This window comes from Pipra filicauda, unplaced genomic scaffold (assembly GCF_003945595.2).
Source record: "Pipra filicauda isolate LSUMZ 115617 unplaced genomic scaffold, ASM394559v2 scaffold189_size1545977_pilon, whole genome shotgun sequence".
NCBI classification, from domain to species: Eukaryota; Metazoa; Chordata; class Aves; order Passeriformes; family Pipridae; genus Pipra; species Pipra filicauda.
The window spans coordinates 1,315,001-1,327,348 of record NW_024104297.1 but is presented as its reverse complement, the minus strand read 5'-3'; the positions used below and the strand labels follow the sequence as shown (position 1 = coordinate 1,327,348).

Genomic DNA, 12,348 nt, shown 5'->3' with positions numbered 1-12,348 from the left:
CCAGTTTTGGGGAATGATTGTCCAAGGATGTAGAGGACAATGCTCCAAACCATCTGCATGAGCTGATTCAGCCCTCTCAGCATCAACTCTCACCTCGTTGGCATAGCTTTAAAGTTCACACAGGTCCTGACAACTTTGGGGCTGTAACTAGTAGTCTCCAGTTCAGATCATCTCCTCTGCATGGTCTTGCCCAGTGATATGCTGGAGTTGGTTAAAAAACACACCAAACAACACTATATATACACACACATATATATTATAATACATATATATATTTATATTAAGAGGATGGTAATAGTATATTTCTAATTTTTGTTTCTTTTTCTTTTTAGATCTGAGACAGAAAAGGGTTCTCCAGAATGATTTCAGGCCATTGTATAGCAACAGCTCCAAGTGGCCACATAGGGCTGCATTTGAACCGCTGACCTAGGAACAAAATAAATTACGTGTAGGCTGAGGTATGGAGATGGTGAGTGACAGAAGAATAGTGCTCAGAAATGGTGTTCAAGAGATTCTGTATTCATTTAAGCAGTGTAACTCTTTAGCCAATTTATTCATTTGACAAGTCCCTTTCTAACCATCCTAATTCACCATTTAGCCTAAGATGGCCTTCATTAGTTTATTAGATATTCATCGAAAGAGATTTTAGCATAAATACAGTTCCAGAGAGGATTACTGCCCAGGGAATCTATTCTTTTAACCTACTTATTTGGCTATCAAGTATTTGTTGAAAAGGACTCGTATTTGCTTAGTCTCTTAATGAAGTCTAGAAAAGCTTTTCTGCAAAGGGAATATTGTTTTGTCAAAATTAGCTTACTTAAATAGCTTTCAAAGCAGTTGAAGAACAAAGATTTCAAAGCCACAGCTCCAGCCTAATATTTACTTTTTACACTGTACAGTAGTTTAGACTTGCCAGAAAAAGTGCACTTGTGCTTTTTTTGTTTTGTTTTGTTTAAATTTCTCTGCTTCTAATTGTGAGATATATATGTCATTTCTAGGGGTATGGAACTAATTGAGGAATATGTCCTGCCCTTGTTGAGGTGAACAGGGCAGATAAATAAAAACTCCATTGGACATAAATCTCCTCCACTAACATCAAAGAAACAGGATCCTGCTAAGTGTATTTGTATAATGCAGTAATTTATGCAAAAAGCAGCTTTTGTCAGCAATGCAACAAAGCAGCTTTGATAAATGTCCCCTAATTTATTGTCATGTATCTCAAATCAAAGTAAAACATTTACAGCCTGCATACTGAAGGAACCCAGGCCCAGGGTACTTAAAGGGTTTCTCTCCCTTTCCATCTCCCCCCTTTTTTAAAAAAAAAAAAAGTACAAAAAGCTAAGTTGGGCAAAAGGTTAAAAAGGATCTGTTTTGAATGCTAAGTACTTTATACAAATTATAGGCAAAAAATAATAATGAATCTACTTAAAGAATGACAGAAAAGCCTGTACAAATTCAGATTAAAAAATCCGCTTAGCTTTTCTCTTATGGGTGGTGTCTGACGAATCATAATGTGGATGCTAATTATGTTTTACAGCGACAATTCCAGTTTCTCATGTTTTAAAGGAATAAAACGGTGACTGCAGACAGTGGCTGTTTGCAATCAGGTCTTCTCTTCCCGTCTCACCTATGGATTGTCCTGAGCAGCTGTCTTTCAGATGGCACATTCCGGAAATCAGACAAAGTGTAAATTGTTGGGAAGAACTTTTATAACTGACTTCAGGCAGGAAAGTCACACCTTGGAAGAGGACAAGGCCGACACCACCAGGAGCTCCATTCTTACTACAGAGCTGATGGTACTTCCATGGTGCAGAAGTATGTTGACTTTTCTTCCTACTTCTTGGGATAATTATTAGACTGACTGGTTTGACATAGCCAAGCAGACTGCTTGGTCTTTCAACGCACAAAAGTTGTACAAAAGACCATTTTATTAAAAAATAAAAAGAAGATATCATGAATGGGTATGGCACTAGTACAGGTTGTCCAGAGAAGTTGTGGCTGCCCCATCCCTGGAAGTGTTCAAGACCAGATCAGATGGAGCTCTGAGCTATCTGGTCTAGTGGAAAATGTCCCTGCCCAAGGCAGGGTGGTTAGAACTAAGTGATCTTTAAGGTCCCTTCCAACCCAAGCCGTTCTACGACTCCCTGGCTGTTAAGGCTTGACATGACGGTGTTGATGGCGTTGGCAGCACACCCTGGCACGGGCAAGCATGTGGGAGCCACTGTCATCTGTTCACCCTGTCACCCTGCTGGAAGTCCCCCCAGGAGCATGTCTCCAGACAGACACTTGGCCTCCAGTTGAGCACTGAGGTCTGCAGGGCCCTCTCTGAGGAGATTAGAAGAGAAAAATCAGCATCAAATGTGCTACTCATCCCACAGGGCTGCTGCTGGGGCTGGAGGGAATGCTAGACCAGGGAAGGACTGAAATCAGCAGGCTGGAGGGACACCATCCATGCCTATTGATCAGATGGTAAATGAAAAGTACATGAGTTTTTCAGTCACCCACAATGTCTTTCAGTTAAAAAGACCAAATGTGATATGGCTCCTCCTCAGACCCCTTTGATATTTAGGGGGGGCAATAAATTAAGTTCTGTTTCAGCAGAGATCTAGCACGGCTCCACATGTCAGTTTGCTTCAGAAGTAGGCAGCATTTCTATGTTTTTTACTTGGAAAGCTCTGTTTATAATAAAACAAACATACAGCTTCAGGAGTACAATATCCTTTGAGAGGAGTTGTTTCAAAGTGTTTTACAACCCATCTGGTAGACTGACTCTAACCATTAGGCATGTTCTTTGGAGAAAATGCCTTATTCACACAGATAGTATGGTTCTGTTATTGCAAACCAGAAGAATGAAACTTTGCAAAGCCAGGCCTGCTGCACCATAAAACAGAGACATGGAGTTCGCTGAGAAAGTGAAAAGGAGCAGTTGTCAAAAAAAAAAAACACCAAACCTTTCATTTTCTTTCATTTTCTTTGTATAAAAGTTCTGCCTGCTGGGAATAAGTCTGCCTCTCCCAGCACCAGCGTGCCTCTTGGAAGAGCATAAGTCATCTGTACTATGGAGCAATTCACTATAATTTCTTATGCATGTCTCTCTTTGTTGCTGTTGTCATTAAAACACATTAGGGTCATAAGTTAAAATATAATGATTTAAATTAATATCCTAATTGCTAAGTTTATAATTAAAATTTTGTACAAATATTTTGCAGGTACAGTCAATGAAATGAGAGCTGCTTATGTCAAAACCATCAAAAAAATTGCTTAGCAAAGCTAATCACAAGGAGCAGTCCATTTGTATCTGTAAGGTTCAAGGAGCTGTGTCCAAGAAAAGGTTATTTTTCACAAAAAAGAGCAACCTCTCCTCCCAAAACACACAGTTAATCCCATGGAAGACTCCATCATCATCATCATAGTGCCAAGCAGAATGTGGCACAACAGTGGCAGGACCAAAGCAACAGCCCAAGTGGGTATATGATGTATGTAAGTATGCATATGTGTGTACACATACATATATGTGTACATAGTAAATCCTGTCTCTATATGTATATTTATGCACATAGACACATGCACCCCACATGTACACATGCCATATGGACATCATCTCTGTGTGTGTGTATATATATATAGATAGAAGTACATGTGTATATTTACATACATGTATATATTTATTTATACATTCACACACACACACATATGTATAAAAGTGCACATATGTATACACATATGTCACAGGTAGCTGTGAAGCATCTCTACCAAGGCTAAGTTATAAAATCTGTCTGCCTCACTGGGTGCCCCTTGGGCTGTGCAATGGTAGGAGGGGAGTTGTGAGCAGAGACCAGTGGGTGCTAGGGATGGAGCCGTGGTCACACTGGAGGAACCCACACTCGGAGGACAAAACCATTGTGAGGATGAGAGAGTAAGATTTCTCAAAGGGGAGTATCACCAGCGGCACTAGAGGCAGCTGAGCGGGGCCTCATCGAGTAGCAGGGACCACTGAGTTCACTGAGCCTGACCTGTTGGGAAGGGGCTCTCAAGCCTCCCACTGGGGATGCCAGACAAATCCCTGTGCTTCATGGGATGTATCACATTTCAGATACCACTAATTAATCTAATGCGTGAAAAATCGTGTAAACCCAGTGCTTGACAAACACACACAAACAGTGAAAGGTTTTGAGGGACGTGACCTAAATGCTGATGTTCTGTGGGCAGAGGGAGACTAAACACAAAAAAAGCAAACCATTAAATGAGATCTTTTTTGTTCAAGTTACAAATACAAATGAGAACAATACACTTGAAGATCATGAAAAAAATCCATGACCATTTTAATTTATGAACAGTCAGAAAGGGAAGAGGTCTCTCCCACTGGTCAGGCATGCAGGTGACATGGTAGAGGGACCTTGGTGCTGCTGGAGAGCTGCCAGCAGAGCCATGCCATCACTTCAGGCCTTCATGTGACACAAAGAATTGGCTACACAAGCACCAGAAGCATCACACACGAGGGAAAGGCTGAAGATCAAGGCAAACCTTGAAGGTCACACACCATAGGTGACTTTCCTAACATCAGCTCCATCGCTCAGCTCTTCTGGTACCAGCAGGAAACAGAAGCAGAAGGAGGATGGGTGAACATAAAGAGTAAGATGAGAAATGTACCCATGGGAGAGCTGAGAGTTATGGCGAGACCCAGCACTCGATTTATCAGCATCTGGTAATTTATCTGATCACCCTACGCTTCTCACCATCCATGATGTAATTTAAGATGCTCAGCTCATGCCCTGTGCATGCACACCCTGCAGCCCCCAGTGAGCTCTGCATAGGAGATCTGATGGGGCTGCTTGGTTATAACATCTGGCCAGGATTCATATAAATTAGTGAGGTCAAAGGAAAGCCCTTAAGGTTAAATTTAAAACGGAGTTAGGAAGAAAAGAGACATGGTCAGCAGAGCTCTTCAGCAGGTATTTCATGTTAAAAATACATTATCCTACAGATATTGGTGGACTGCTCAGGTGCTGGTGTGCTCTCCAGTGTGGAGGTGAGTGGTGGCAAGGGCTTGGCGTTCTGCAACAAGGGGGACTTACACTCTCTTGGCAATGTATGCTGCCTCTTGCTTTCCAAATAGGCTTCTTTGTATTGCTTGTTACAGCAATAAACTTTGCATTTCTGAGCAGAGCACCTGATTGCTGCACTTCTGTGTCACTGCACCAGAGTCCCCAGCCAGGGCCACATCCTGCCCTGAGGTCTGCAGACCTGTCTGTGTGTGCTCGTTTGTGCTTCATCTTCAGGAGGGGATGACGCTGGGGTGCTGTCAGAAGCTTCTATGGTTTGAATTTTGAATGGAAAAGGGGGTCTAACACTATGAGCTCATGAAAGCAGAAGTCTTCCTTTAATACACTTTAACTTTTTGAGTAAGTGAAACCAAGAAACCTTCCCCTGTCCTGTGTTTCTTTTTCACACCAATAGAAGGTTTCCCGAGCCAGTTAGCAATCACTCACATTCTCCTTCTCCTTAGTACACCAAGAAAAAGGCAAATTACAATTTTTACATTGCTTGCTAACATTACAGGGAGGCAGGTGTGTTTTGCACAGTTCAATTTGCAGCAAAGCTTGAAATATAAATCTATATATTAACCAGATAAGTTGCAGGCTATCCATTCAGCAGGAAAGGCCTCCCCAAGGTGTGCTGGCAGTGGTGGTACAGCCTACAGGGTCATCTGGGTGAGAGAGGGAACAGTGGGTGCTGTGGGCAGGCAGCTACCTGCACCCTGCCTGCATCCTGCCTGCACCACCCACACCTGGCCAGGGCCACTTAAAAAAACGTCAGTGGTTTGTATTGACTGGAGCTTGTGAAGAAATTTTCCCAATACTTTCAAAGCAGAGGCAGCTGTGAGTAGCTGTTAAATAGACACAAACAAGAGCTCGGTCCAAAATACGAGTGTTCAACATAGTGCTTTATATATAAGTTGTGCTACAAGACCGCAAAAATGAAGAAACCAAAACATATTAATTATTTGAAATAGAAACACTCCCTTTTTGAAGGCAGGCACCCTTTTTAGATGTCTTTTTAAGTGTCACATTGATTTTTTAAATCTCTGAAGTCCCTTTATCTCAGTGCACTTATTTTATGAGAGTTACATTTTGACACATGGTTTGGTTTATCATGTAATGCTTCAATAAGCAAATGCAAATTACCAATAATGATCTTTTTAATTTGAAACATAACTTGACCAAAAACAAACTTTTCAAGGAAATAAATTGAAAGTGATTTTTTTTTTAAGTTTATCTTATTTCACAGATTAGCTTCAGTGTCTGACACACACGTTTCAAAGAAGTTCACATTTAATGCGAGTAGGACAAATAAAAAAAATCCAACAAAATCAGCACCCCCCACGTCCCCGCAGTCTTGGAATGTGTCATTAAAACCTCATGGATTTTAAATTCTTGTTCTTATACAGAAAACTACATTAACAGATTTTGACCTGGAGACTAAGCCAAGCTACATGTGTTAAAGGCCCAGCATCTCTGCTCTGATCCACAGGGCTGTTCCTGCATACTTACTAAATAAATGCAGCCTACTGATGTAATGCCATCCTGCATATGTCTCGTATTAATGGTATTTTCCTAATCGTAATAGCATTAAAAGCCTGCCTACTTTGCTATTGAGTTACCCTATTTAGGATAATTTGTGCAGAAAGACTGTGCTTGAGCATGTGAACAAGCATATCATTTTATAACACTTAAAATATCGAAATCAAAGCAAGCAGCCAGTTTGATTCCAGAACCAGTATTTTTCCATTAAAAAAAAAAATCGGTTGTGTTTCTTGAATAATTTATTGTCTGTATTTTTGTTGTATTTTCCACGTGGAATTGATGAAGAAAAAGTACTTTTTTTTTTCCTAAAGAAAGTTTGGAAGAGTGAAAATTCACACATGGAAAACAAATGAGCATCGGGAAACACTCCTCATAGCTAATGGCTACTTGGTATGTCGCCAGAATTCATACAGATCCTTAAAATCAAGTAAATTATGCCCGCAGTGATAGCTCCCTTTTGCTGGAGTCCCACAACAACCACCAAATGGTGGAGCGAAGCTGAACTGCCAAGTTTCATTTTTCACCTCCCGATTCCTTTCAATTAAGTAGATTCGTTTGCTGCAGAAGGGCCTATGCATATTTTATAGCCCCGACCCCTCTCTCAGGTGCGCTCACAGCGCCCCGGCTGCACCCTGCCAGTGCCCGGGCACGGTGTCCCTGTGCCATCCTCGCTCCCAGTCCCGTCCTGCCCACAAGGGCAGCGGCTCCCGAAGGCAGGGATTATCCATACCACTGTGCTGAGTAAAAAAAGAAAGGAATGGCAGAGGTGAAAGCAATCAAGCATGTGCATCTTCTTCAAACAGCCTGCAAAAGGAAAATGGAGAGAATACGGGCTTTCAAAGGAATATATAAAAAAGAAGCGCTACTCCCCTGCTCTGTTCTTGTGATAAGAGATCACACACTTCAAATGCCTTATTGAACTCAAGGTTAAGGAACCTGCACTCATCACACAGCAGATTAAATAACTGGTGAATTATGTGCTAAAAAAATTAGGATGGATTACACAAATATCTGTTAAGGCTATGATAAATATTTATAAACAATCTTCCTTGCAGAACACGTCTCTGTCATTCAATTCACTGCAATGAAAAACCTGGAACAATGGAACTAATGACTACATTATTCCAAAGTTAAGTAGTATATCTAATAAGGAAAATAATCAAATGAGCCAAATTCTTTATGAATACAACAGTGAAGCAATTAAAATAAATGTGATTTTCCAGATCAAAACTTCTGGCTGTTAATTGCTATATGGCACCTATCCTAGTCATATGAGTTTCCCTTGCAGCTGTTTTTATTTCATGATACATTTTGAAATCCCAGGAGCCTAGTCCTGGGATCTGCCGTACAGACAGTTAGCCTGAAAACCAGGATGCTTATCAAGTGTTTATAATCTGGGTAGATGAACTCTCAAGACAGACCTCTGAGAACAAGCACTTTCTTGCCATTTGCATTTTGTTTGCAATGTGTTTCCAATGAAGATAATTTATTGATGCATACTTCTGGGGCTGGAGCACGGGGTTTGCTGCCATATGCAGGCAAGCTCAGAAGGACGAGGCCTGGGGAGCAGGAGCTGTTCCTGCCTCCCCAGCACTTGGGGCTGAGGCCACAGCAGGCGACGCAGCGTGGGGGCTATGACACACTTAATACAGACATAATTCTGTGTGTTTCTTATCTTCCATGACCTCTAACTCTCTGTATCTGATGGCTTCTCTTGGGTTTTATGTTTTTTTTGCAATTTCTGGCATTCATGGGTGTCCAAGTTGAGGAGCAATGGGGCAGGAGGGCTGTGGCCTCTGCAGGGGCAACGAGCCTATTTAATGCACAACACTTTTAGCCCCTGAGCTAAAAGTGCACACTGGAAACCTGGCATATTCCAGCCAAAAGCCAAAGCTGTGTTTTGGTATCTGTGGGTTATTAATGAGATTAAAGAACTCAGTTACAGGGAATGACAAATGCAGTTTGTCCAACACTGAGCAGATATTGGCATCCTTAGGTGCAAATCAGGAGTCAGTGAACTCAGCTATTGAACAAGCTAAAGCCATGAGCAATATGATATTGATTAGACAATGGGTATTGTATTTACCCACATAGTTTTATTGGGTGAGGCTTCATGCAATGTGTTTTTATTTGGGAAACTTAAGGAAGATAATTAAAAATGTTGTAAGGAGAGCCTAGAAGCCTTCTTTTTAGTGCTTTTCTTTTTAAAGGCTACAGATGTCTTGTCTTCTTCCTTTAAGACTGCATATGCTCCCTTCCCACCTTCCAAAAGATCAAGGGTAATAATAATAACAATAATAATACGGTATCCTGGAATTTTTCTACATGCCTCAAGAGAACTTTAATATTTTCCAGGAACTGTTTTCTGACAACAGCCGCCTCTTCTACTTTCCTTCTGCCCTGCTTGCATTTCCAGTGCTGCTGGGGCTAAGTTAAAGTGGTGTCTTTGAATGTGGGGCCTTTGCTGTAGAAAACACTTCTTTTCTTAACCAAAACCATGCCGTGTTCAGCCATCCTGCACTGTCAGTAATTTCCCCTGTTCTGTGCCCTCCATGCAATTCCTGCTTTCCCCTTGCCATTGCCAAGCAGTGCATTCAGTTTTGCTTTCCAGATAATAGGAGGTGGTGAAAACTTGAGCTTTAGCTCAGATTAGCCTCACTTCAAACTGTGGTGCTGGGCAGTGCCTGTGATGCCAGTGTGGGTCCAAGAGTTTCCTGTGTGGATTTTGGGCCATGCTGCTACTCTGACAGCCTGTCCGGACTGGCAGGGCAATAGCCAGGGCTCTCCCATCTCTGGGGGAAAAAGCTTAGGTCAGGATCCCAGGTTGCCTCAAAACCAAACTAAAACAGTTCTATGATGGAGGCCGATGGAGTGCTTCAGTTATTATTCTTTACATTCTTACTTCTGTATTTCAACCGGAAGAGCTCACCCACTGCCATACCCACGATCCTCTGGGAGAATGGAAGGCAGAGATGTAGCATCCCTAGAGAAAAGTTCCTCTTTTGCTCTTTTTCCCATAATTTGCATACCCTTTCTCTGTGGGCTTTTCTTTATCTTTCTTTTTTTTTTCTTTTAATCCCACAGCACTATCATGTTTGCCAGCCCCAACATCACGTTCCTCTCTTTCATCAGAAGACTGACTCATAGCATCTTTCAATTTGGACTCGCTTTTTTTTCCTGTGGGACTTTGGCCCAAACAACACAACACACAAAGCATCTGCCCAGACTTGACACACAGCGAGGCATCGCCCAGCATGGGGGTGAACCAGGACCTATATTTTCACCATCAACTTTGCCCCAGGGAATTTTACTGTACTGAGACTATTGTACCTGAGTTTAGGTGTGACAGTGTAGCATTTCCCCTCCCTCCATGGGTGACTGCTGCTCTCTTACTCTCCAGTCTTCTGGGCATGGGACTGTTAATTCTTTTTCTCCAGCCTGATCCATGCCCGATGTTCTGGCACTGCTGCCAGCTCTGGTTCCCATTTGTGAAGCTGTTTTTCACATCTACTGCTGCTCCTTCTGCTCCTGAACCTGATGCTTTCTGGCTCCAGGCTCTGCAAGGACAGGCATGGGGCAGGATGTGTGGAGTGCCTGGAGGAGTGGGTGAGTGGCTTCTGGACTCACACTCAGAGCGGCCTCTCCATCTGCACCACAGCACAGGAATACAAAATGGCACCAAGTTGTACTTCTCATTAAATGTGGGCAAACTTGGCTAGAGAACAAGTGCAAAAGCTCATCTTTCTTCAGCTGCTTGTAATTCATGCTTGAGCAAGAGCATTATTTGGGGCTTAAGTCAGATTCCTCTAAGTAGGTCACAATTCTTCTTCTAGACAGAAATTCTTGCCTCTGACTTCTCAGGATCATGGATTCTCAGTCTCTCCTGATTTGTGTAACACCTCAGGTGCCCTCTTATCAGATTTATCAGCTCATCAAATGAATCCAAAAAACAGTTACTAACTTGCTGCCTGATAGGGTTCAGACTTGGAAAAGTTCCTCTGCTTTGGTTGGCAGCCATTTCTCTGGCTGATTTGCATGGCTGATTTTTCCCATTTTAGTGATGCTCCTCTGTTAGCTCTGTAGCCAGGTAAAAGGATGCAACCTGCATCTCCTATGGTTAGTGTATCAATGAGAGGACAAGAGGCTGCAGAGATGGCCAGGAAACTCCAGTCCATATGGGGCTTGCTTTCTGAAACAGATGCAGTGCAGTCCATGCTATAAAACAGAATTAATTTTAGTGGTACAGAGATTGATTCCCCAAATCACAACAGCATGTGTTAGATATTAGTCCTATTCTTCTGTACAGCACTATGAAGGGTTCACACACACCCAGTGATACAATGAGGGAGATAAAATAGTGCAATGAGATATAGAGTAGAAGATACTACAGCACAATACAATATAACACAAAACAAGGATGGCATATTGTGTGCAAGGACTGTCAGGGTATAGATTTAGGACATTTCTGCAGGACAGTTTTGAGTCTACACCAGCTCACCCTCCTGTTGAAAATCACAGTGATTTGCTTGTTTCAAGCCAAAAGAAAGAAAGAGAGGGGAAGAGAGAAGTTTTAGCCCTTTCAATGGAGGGGTGAATATCAATTATCAACTTTTAAAATACTGGTGGGATGTATGAACCATTTGGACACTGTATGTCTCACTAGAGAGTTGTGGAGACTTGCAGGTAAATATGGTTTTTACCGAAGTTGTCTATTAGGGGAGACTATCCATAGGGTTGGAGAGCTATCATTAGAAGACAGATGTTTGAACACTTATCTGCATCCCAGTCCCAGATGGTTTTTATTCCTCGATTGCCACCTTGGTGTGCAGTGGTAAAATGCTGGCACTGGATCACAGCTTGTTTCACCTTTGTATTCCTGAAATGTGTTGCCATTTTACAATGGAATACAGGATGCCCACTGGCTTTTATGCGGTATTTTTTGTTTCTGTGAAGTTATTTTTCACTTTCTCTTCTAAAAACAAACAAAATGTTAAATGTCTAATTGAATAGACTGTTGGAAAAGCCGAATAGGAAGGTTGAGCACGTGAACTTCTGTGAAGTAAATACCTTTGTTTCCAAACAGTCTACTGATAGCAAATATTTATTGACATTTTCCTTCCACAGGGGCGTTAACAATTATAATTTGCTAGTACGTACATTGTGACTACTTTCAGATTTTGAACAGAACATCTGTTGGTCAAAGATGAAAAAAAACCTTGAAATAAAAATCTGTTTTTCCAAGGTTATGAATCTAACAGCATCACAAATTATCACTATGAAAACATTTCAAAAGCCTGAACTTGCACTTATGGAAAAAGGAACACAGATAGAGGAAACAGATAAATATGCGTTGTGTTAGTAGGCTTTGTTTTCTGAAATGATATATTGTTCCGGAGAAGCAGTTAACAAACAAATTACTGTCTGTGTCCAATACAGCCAGATCTTTGGTTCCACGGAACAGATGTTGAGGTGAAGCAGATTAAAGCTTAATTCACAATAGGGCTGTACCACAGGAAAGGTGCCCTAAGTTTATCTATTGTTAAATAATATAATTTATCGTCTTAGAGGGCTACAGAGCAATTTCTGTTCCTTTTCTACTTTTTGAACAAAGATTTATAACATAGATAATCCCCAATTTTAGATATTTGCTGCAGGTTATATTTGAAAGAATTTCCCAAAAGACTGATAACCCTCTTTTTTTTTTTCCCTTAACCACAGTCGAACCAGTGAACTAATATGATGCCTGCTTCAAATAAATGTATTT

The 12,348-nt window shown here is 41.5% G+C and overlaps 1 long non-coding RNA gene across 1 annotated transcript in view; it reads right to left on the bottom strand.

Annotated features, from left to right (window-relative positions):
• Positions 1-7,457: 7,457 nt before the first annotated feature.
• Positions 7,458-12,348, bottom strand: part of LOC120323045 — a 21,963-nt gene continuing 17,072 nt past the window's right edge. The window contains exon 7 of the long non-coding RNA XR_005563124.1: positions 7,458-11,556. This is a non-coding gene — a long non-coding RNA (uncharacterized LOC120323045). The remainder of the gene's footprint in view (positions 11,557-12,348) is intronic.